The following is a 9762-nucleotide window of genomic DNA, read 5'->3' on the forward strand; positions in this document are numbered from 1 at the left end:
GGTCAGAAGTTACACCTTCTCATTCAGTGTTTTCATTTTTTTTTCTACATTGTAAATGAATGCTGAAGTCATTAAAACTATAAAACAACACAGAAGGAATCATGTATACATTTAAAGTGTTAAACAAACCAATTTGTCACTTAAGTCTAACACAGTTATTATAAACAAAATCCACAAATATATTTGTTCTTCTCCAGGATTTTAACAGTCTAATACATTGTTTCTGACAGTCAGTTTTTCATTTTTTTTGAGACGTTTTGACAATGAGGAGAATTAGCCCCAAAGTGGCATTTGGCCATTATTTCTGACATATTGTACCACAGTTAGTTCCAACCCTGCAATGTGATTGGCTAAGATGCGATTTGTTAGTGTTGTTACCAGCTGGTAATGCACTGTAACCGAAGCTCTCCACTTATTACTCCGCCACATACAAGTAATCTAGAAATGATGCAGCGCTTACAAAACAAATACAAACCAAATGCGATCCCATAGGCACAGTGAAGAAACACTATGTCTACAATAGCCTACGCAGGCAAAGTAAGCCCAGCGATTTGAAAATACGAATTATTACACATATTATTAGCCACCAGTATCAGGTTAATAGCTGTTATTATTAAAATAAAAGTTTAAATGTATATATTTTCCAGCTAATATAGGGTGTTTTAAGCTGAATGTAAGGTGGACCCTTGTAATTCCGCAGGTCTTGCCACTGGGGGTCGTCAAAGTAAGCAAAACAGTAATTCTTAAAAAAAAAAAAAAAAAAAATTTCAAAGTCAAACGAGCTCTGGATTTTGATCTACACAGATAAACAGTTTATTTGGATGAGTAAAGAATTTATTTACAGAGAATACATTTTTTTTTAAATGGATCCTCTGACACAGTAAAGCTAACATGTCTAACCCAGCTGAAGTAAGCTGATGTGTTGTAGTATGTGGCTGGTAGTCAGCTGTGCTGTGGGGATAATTCTGATTAGCTAATTAATGATCCTGAAATCAGATCATCACTATGTGTTCCTTACAAGCCTACAATCCCACATATCAACACAAGATGGCAGCCAGTACCAACCTTGCAGAATCAGGGGCCTGTAGAAGGTCTTCTTAGCAGCAGTCCAGCATGCAGTCAGTCATCTGCAGCTTCCAGCTCTGACCCATACCATACCTGTTTAAACACACCTGATGATCATAATAAATTGTTAAAAAATAGGGCTGTCAGCATTTTGTAAAGCTTTGTGTGTCAGTAACTGTCTGAATGTAGCTGAATGTAAGGAGAAATTCATTACTACAGCCGGAATAAGATACAACAATTTGAACCTTAAGAAGAATCTTGTGATGTTTACTTTTTTGAAATTCAACTGGTATTGTGCCATTAGCTCTGGAAAAAATAGTTAATTATTAAACCACTTTAAAATACTCAGTTTCTCTGATTTAACTATTTGTAGGTAATTAACAAAAATATACAGTGCTTTCAAACCTCAAACAATGCAAAGAAAAACAGTTCATATTCATTTAGAAACAAAAATGCTAATGTTTTAGGAGTTCAGAAATCAATATTTGGTGGATTTACCCTGACTTTTAATCACAGCTTTTTAATGCATCTTGGCATGCTCTCCACAAGTCTTTCACACTGCTTTTGGGAGACCTTATTCCACTCCTGGCATAAACATTCAAGCAGTTCGGCTTTGTCTGATGGCTTGTGACCATCCAACTTACATTTTACATGATTACATTCAGAGGTTTTTCAATGGGGTCAGGGCTGGAGATTGACCGTCAACTTATTTGAATGTCAGTCAGCAACCGCAGGATGACATCAAGTGACCTATAAGAAGAATGGCAAATGGCAGCTAGGGTGAAGTGCATGGAAAGAACAGTTTAAAACAATCTGTTAGAGGCAGGACTCACTAGAAAATGAACCTTCTTCAATGAGAAGCAAAGTAGAGCCAGGCTGAAGTTTGCAAAAGATCATAAGTATTGGACTATAGATGACTAGAGTAAGATCACCTTGTCTGACGAGTACAATTTTCAGCTTTGCTCAAACACCTAGCCATCAAATGTGAGACCTGCAGAGGTGTACTTTCACCCACAGTGAAATTTCGAGAAGGGTGGAATCTGAAGGAATCTAAGGATGCTTCAGCAAGGGTGGAATTGGGCAGTTTGATTTTTGGGAATGATGCATGAATCAAGCTGCATGCAAGGTTATCCTGGAAGAAAACTTGCTTTTTTCTGCTTTGGCAATGTTCCCCGACTCTGGGGATTGTTTTTTTTTCCAGCAAGACAATGCTCAATTCCACACAGCTAGATCAATTAAGGTGTCATGGCCAGCACAATCTCCAGACTTGAACCCCATTGAAAACCTATAAAATGTAATCAAGAGGAAGAAGGATGATCACAAGCCATCAAACCAAGCTGAACTGCTTAAATTTCTGAGCCAGGAGTGGCATAAAATCACTCAACAGCAGTGTGTAAGAATGGTGGAGAGCATGCTGAGACACATGAAAAGCTATGATTAAAAATCTGGGTTATTCTACCAAATATTGATTCCTTAGATAAAACTTTAGTATTGTTGTTGTTTCTAACTTAATATGAACTTGTTTTCTTTGCATTATTTGAGGTTTGAAAGCACTGCATCTTTTTCGTTATTTTGTCCATTTCTCATTTTCTGCAAATAAATGCTCAAAATTACAATATTTTTACTTGGAATTTGAGATAAATGTTGTCAGTAGTTTATATAATAAAACCACACTGTTTACATATATCTATAAATAGTTAAATCAAAGAAACATATTATTTTGAAGTGGTCTGATTTGTTTTTGATAAATGTGAGATTGCTGTTTTGCGTTGGAACACTTTCTCACTTAATAAATAAATAAATTACTTTTTATTTACTCAGGTTATCATTGTCTGATATAAGTATGACAAATAAAAAGCAAAAACAAATTACATCTGTAAGGGGCAAATAATTTTTTCACAGTACTGTATACATATATACGCAACAAAGCCGGCACATATACATATGTATATATGTATATATGCATGTGCTATGTGTAACTAGGGCTAAAGTAAATTTTTTGTCCCCTCTCTGACACACACACACACACACACACACTAGGATAGAGATGGGTGTGTGAGAAGTGTGACCTTCACGGCGGGTCAGACGGAGCTCCAGCACTGATTTCTGATTTAGTGTCGATCCGCCGTGCTTGTCACGCCACTGAGGTGCTTTCCACACGGTAATAGAAAAGCTCAAGGGCAGAGAGAGAGAGAGAGAGAGAGAGAGAGAGAGAGAGAGAGAGAGAGAGAGAGAGAGAGAGTCAAAAATATCAGTAAGAGAACAAGTCAAAGCAAGTGAGTACAATGATAATTGTGTAGTGGAGATATCTGGGTGTAGATGTTCTCTTTGCCACACACACACACACACTGCTCTGTGTCAGCACAGAGAACACAATGTCAAACATGAGCAATGGAATGAATCCCCACACACACTGAAGTCAATGATAACATAGAGAGAGAGATGAATATAGATGGAGTGATGGGGGATTTAACCTGTAATCTGTAGTGAGATGCTGCGGTATTGCTCTAGGAGTTTTACCTTTAGTAGAGCAAAGTAGGGCTCCATATACAGCATAGACTCTGTGTGTGTTGGTGTGTGTGTTTATATGTGTGTGTCCTAGTAACTGGCTTGTTAGTTCTTATACCTTGTCAATATATGAGATGAGGTCATGTCCCATGTGAATTAATAGTATAGTAATAATAATAATAATAATAATAATAATAATAATAATAATAATAATAATAATAATACCAATTACCAAGTTCTTCAATGATCAGGATCCCCCAGGACCCCCAAAGAGCAGTTGGGCCATTCCACAGAATGGGTGCCATTTGCTTGTTGTAACTCTTCCACTATTTTTAATCTTTTTTCAACTCTGAGTCTTATAACACATATATATTTAAATATTCAAAGCATATACTGGTCAATCAGGCAGCTTTACTTAATTTTTTACAAAGCTTCTAATCCAAAGATGGTTACAAACTAATGTGACATTTAAAAATCATGTTTAAAAGCAAGTGCACTAATTCCTTTGATTTTCTCTCAGGAAAGTCTTTATATTAAAGAAATAGTAAACTGCATGTTCAAATAATTGATATTTATAACGAAAAAAAAAATCACGGCACGTGTTCCTGTTACTGGAACTCACTCCTGTTGCTGGCATTCACTCTTGTTACTTTTTATGTTTTGAGTAACAGGAATAAAAGTAACAGGGATGAGTTTTTAGAATAGAATTAGCAAAAACACGAAAAATAGCTGGTTATTCTGGTTATTTTCCCAAAATATGTATTTTAAAAGTAAACAAATAAAATCTAAGAATTAATTAAGGTAACAGGACAGAGTGTTGAGATTGACCTCCTCAGTCACAGTTACAATAAGATTAAATATACAGAAAAACAAATGAGGGAACTTAGTTTTGGTCTTCCCATGATCTTCAGAAGAACCAACTGATGTCCCTTCCTGTTATAGATGTGACTTTTAGAATGTTTAAAATGAGGGGGTAAAGTTTTACGGTAACAGGATTGATTGAAACTAAGTGAAACCACTAAAACAAAACATCTTAATAATCTGAATTATTGCACCATTCACATAAACACACCACACAAATATTTAAATCATTTTTTTCACATATGTGTGTGTGTGTGACTGTGACCCAATATACCTATTCATCTACATTAATTATACCTTTACTCTGGTAAACACAAACAGTACACATCCCACAGTGCATTGGAGGATACAAATGGAAGGATTATGGGTGCATATGGACACTCAGAATAAACAACAAACAAAAATGCACAGTAAAAAACAGTGAACAATTCAGAGCATCAGAAAAACAATATCTCAGTCTGGATTCTGTTGCCGTGGCAACAGCAAATATTTTCGACCAGCTGCATTTGCATTTTAAGAAGCCATGGCCTGCGTTCAGGAGAACAGGGTGTGGGTGCGTGTTTCAGTGTGCATGAAATATGTATCTATGTTTATCTCTGTTTTTTTGTTGTTGTACACTTTTTGATATAAAGTATTGGACCAGTGAAAATACTTCAAAAATGACTTTTAAAAAAATATATATTTTAGTTCTTTTTAGTCCAGTAACTGTAAAATAAGTCAGGATATACCATTTTGAAGAAGGGACAAAATATTGTGTTTATAGGTACCAGTGTGCTGAAACAACCATCTCTGCTAAGCCTAATATATACATTCTAAAAACTGGGGTCTTGAGTCGCTTTTCGCGGAAGTTCTTCTGGTCGCGTCACTCGTACAGCCTCTAAAAGAGGATCCGACTCAGTTTTACCGAACGCGAGCGGCTGGTGGAGCAATGGAGACTTCAGAAGGGGAATCTCAGACCTCAGTAGGTCATTCACTCGTAGTTAAAACGAAGAAACGAAGAAGTGAAGTTTCTGACTGAGCGCTCTCTCTCTCTCTGACTGAACATAACCTGGAATCAGATTCATCTGCTCTGAAAAGAGACCGCATCACACCCACCCAGTGTAAAATGATTCTTCCCCATTGCTCAGTGCAATTACCCACTCTCATCAAAGAGGGGCCTAAATCCCCCAAATCCCCAAACTTATGGATATCAGCTTTAACCCAATTTTCTCACCTACTGTATTTAGCTAAACCAATTAACCCACCTACTCAATAGATCCCCTCCCCATATTACTTGCAATTCTCCTGATATTTCACTACTAGAGCATGACCAGCACAAACTGGGAATCAACTTATCTTTACAACTACACAGTGGAGCACCTAGATAGGACTGGTTAAAAAAGTGGACAGTGAGTGGACACTTCAGTGTTTAAAAACTCCAGCAGCACTGCTGTGTCTGATCTACTAGTACTAACACATCACCAGTATGCCAGTGTCACTTGACCAACTATCCATATAACAGCAGCTCTGTGGTGGTCTTGCGGGGTCCTGACCATTGAAGAACAGAGTAAAAGGAGGATAATGTATGAAGTATGCAGAAAAACAGATATAGGACTACAGTCTGTAATTAGAGTCTGTAATTGAACTACAAAGTACTTCTACAAGTTCAGTGGAGTTTACAAATGCACAGTAAGTGTAGAAACGTGAAAAAGAAAAGTGGTCATAATTTTCTGCATTTTGATGAGATTGTGTATGTATATTTCACAGAATACAGACATCTACACTATCGTATACACACACACACAGACACACACACACATAGGCCCTAAAAAATTAATGAGTCCCCATTCATAACCCATATGCTGGAAAACAGAGAAAGAGAGAGAGAGAGAGAGAGAGAGAGAGAGAGAGAGAGAGAGAGACTCATCCTTTACTGTTCTATTGACTGATTTCATTTACTTGGTTGGGGGGTCGGAGGCAAGGGGGACACTGGTAGGCGCTGCCGTAGTGCATTGTGGGAACTGAGGCATGGTGGGTCAGTGTTCGCCTCCCTCGTCAGCGTGTGACAAATGAGGTAACGAGGAGCTGCCCCTCGCATTTCCACAAACTAATTAACCCGGCAGGTACTGAGACAAATTACAATATTTATGTAATATCATCCCACATCTGTTTGCAGGCAGGAGGGAAAAATCATCTCTCAGTACAAGATCACCTGATCTCCTTCTCTCTTTTGCCAAGATAAAAAAAAACTGCTGAGCAAAAAGAACATTAAGGCTCGTCTCAATTTTCCAAGAAAACATCTTGATGATCCTCAAGACTTTTGGAAAATTACTCTGTAAACTGACGACAAAACGTTAAACTTTTTGGAAGGTTTGTGGCATAAAAGAAACACCACATTTCAGAAAAAGAAAATCACACTACAGTAAAACATGGTGGTGGTAGGGTGATGGTCTGGGGCTGTTTTGCTGCTTCAGGACTTGGTAGACTTACTGTGATAAATGGAACCTCTGTCTATCAAAAAGTCCTAAAGAAGAATATCCGGCCATCTGTTTTTGACCTCAAGCTAAAATGAACTTGGGTTCTGCAGCAGGACAATGATCCAAAACGCACCAGCAAGAATACCTCTGGGGAGCATTTCCCGTACAACGGTGGAGCCTAGAATTGAACTCAATAAATTGAATGCACGGAAACATTTTTTTTATGGTAATTCTGTTCTTCTTGGGTGCATTAAACAACCGCAAACCCCTTGCCATTGTTTGTCTGAGTATTACGAATGCAGAAATGACAGTTGATCATAATAAAAGTAATAATAAGTTACCAATGAAAGAAAATACGGGTTATAATCACCCTTAATAACGCTAAACTGTCTGCTGATATTTTGATACAGGCTTCCCAAATATCCTACCGAAAGCATGTTTAAATAAGGGCCTTTTTCTGGCATTTTTACACTTAAATATACACTAGGGTAGCACGGTTTGACAGGGTAGCAAAACTTGACAGAACACAGCCTAGTTTGAATCCCAGTCGTGGTGTTATTCTCTTAATGTTTTTCATAATGGCAATAAATGTTCTCATTTAAAAAATATCTATTAAGGTAGCCTACATATTTTGACTTATTGTGTGCGATATATATTATTTAACAAAGCCTAATTTATAACATTTGTATAGGCCTAGAAACACACAAGTCGTAATGGGTAAATGATACATTTTCTATATTCACACTGGGCCTGTTACTTCCAGAGGAGTAATTAGATCATTCAAAACACCTGCTTATTATTACATGTCTCTATAATTTTATTTTTATTTTAAGACACTTTTTACTGATTTTTTCTTGTTATGAATATATTATTAAAATATACTTTCTTGTTTACTGTATGGATACATTTGTTTCGCTGGGTACAAACAATATTAATATACCCTCAATATACCCTCAGGTGTTTACGTTATCACTCCAGTGACAGTTTGGTACCCTTATTCAGAGAGTGCATATAGCACAGTGGGTTTAAAAAAAACACTAATTCATAAATGTTCACAGCACAAATTTTCTTCTGTGCACTTTTTTCACTACACTGAATTCATGTTTGCCAAATAAAGCTAAATGTTAAAGTCATACATTAAAAATTGGCAATTCTCTTACATTTTCAAAAAATTTGAGTACTGCATTAGATTATTTTTCCTGCGCACATGGGTAAAAGCGAAGTGACTCAATAAATGTAATAAGCAAAAACATAAAAAAATAATTAGGTACATGTTCAAAACACTTCACATCTTAAATGCTCGAGCAGCAATGTTAATGTGATTTATCAGCTTTCTGAATCCTACCATCCATCGTCTGCATTTTGCGTCACTGATGATGCATCACCAGGAACTAAGCTCCTAACAACAGGTCTAGAGCTGTAGCTGGAACGACGCAGTTGAACCACGATAGTTGCGAAGGTTCGCTGGAACTACGGTTTTAAGAAACACCTGAGTAGCTTAACTAAGGGCCGCATTATGTAAGTTACTAACGTGGTTACCTGCATAGTACGCTTTTGGGAAACACCTGCGTCGCAGTTGCATCGTGTGTGCCAAAAGCTAATAGAAAAGAAGCGGACAAAAATCTGTAAGTGGCATGAAATGTTTACTTAACTGAAAATACTGGAGTAATGTTTGGAAATATCAAAATTTCCCTAAAAAAACAGGCTTAATTTATTTGATTTCAATTAAATTGTGGGTTTATGGTGTAGAATGCAAAGAACCTTTCAAATGCTTGTTAAACATTATTTATATACAATAACAGAACTGATTTCAGTTCTTAACAGTGGGAACTATTTTCAGTTAAAAGCAAATTTAACACATATTATCTATGTATATATAATCACTGATTTTGCTACACTGAAAAAATGTTAAATAGTATTTACTTAAAAAAAACTTAGTTAAGTTTTTTTCACTTAAAACAGAGCATATATTCAAGTAATATTTACTAATAATTCACTCATTTTTCAGTAAATGCTATTTAGCAACTCAATTAGATTTTACTCAGTCTTAGTAGATATTACAACAATGTAGCACCACGTTCTCCCACGGCTTTTGTCATTTACCGTATAGTAGTAGTAATGTCGAAATTCTTTAGTAATGCTCACTTGCCAAATATTTTATTTTGTTGTATAGGATTAATTTCTGTACACTGAAAAAAATATTCATTGGCTCAACTCAACTCAGTCAAGTCATAATTATGCTTTGACTCAGTCAATATAAAACATTTTAAGTTTGGTTTACACAACAATGGTTTAATTAGCTCAACAGTTTTTGTGGACTTAAAGAATTTAGTTTATTTATTTCTAAATAGGTTTTCTCAACATTATTTAGCATATTTTATAGAACTGCCAATACTGACAGCATAAAACTGGGGCAGCATAATAGTGAACTCCATAAAGAGTGAACTCTGTAGTTCCAAACCAAAATACTGTGACAACTAGGAACACAAAATAAAGCTAACTTGCTCTTACAGCCTACAACAATGAGGCCTGACAATCAACATATATTACACTAAAGTATGTCTAGGATAAGGTAGCTTTGGGCAACAGACAACACAAAGATGGTAAGTGTGGAAGATGCCACACCCAATTTGCAAATACATAGTGCCAGGAGCCTATAGGAAAGCTGTATTAACCAACACTGTGCATGCGGATCCAAGTAGTGCATATAATTTTATGTGAAATTCTTAAGTAATTAGACTGTACTAGATTATTCTTATAGATAGTACTTAACGAAACTTAACTTCTTTTTTCGCAGTGTATACTTTTACTATATAATCCTTGTAGAGCTCCTACAATATCTTTCTACAAATGGCAAGAAGCTGTGGCGGTG

This window comes from Astyanax mexicanus, chromosome 17 (assembly GCF_023375975.1).
Source record: "Astyanax mexicanus isolate ESR-SI-001 chromosome 17, AstMex3_surface, whole genome shotgun sequence".
Lineage (NCBI taxonomy): Eukaryota > Metazoa > Chordata > Actinopteri > Characiformes > Acestrorhamphidae > Astyanax > Astyanax mexicanus.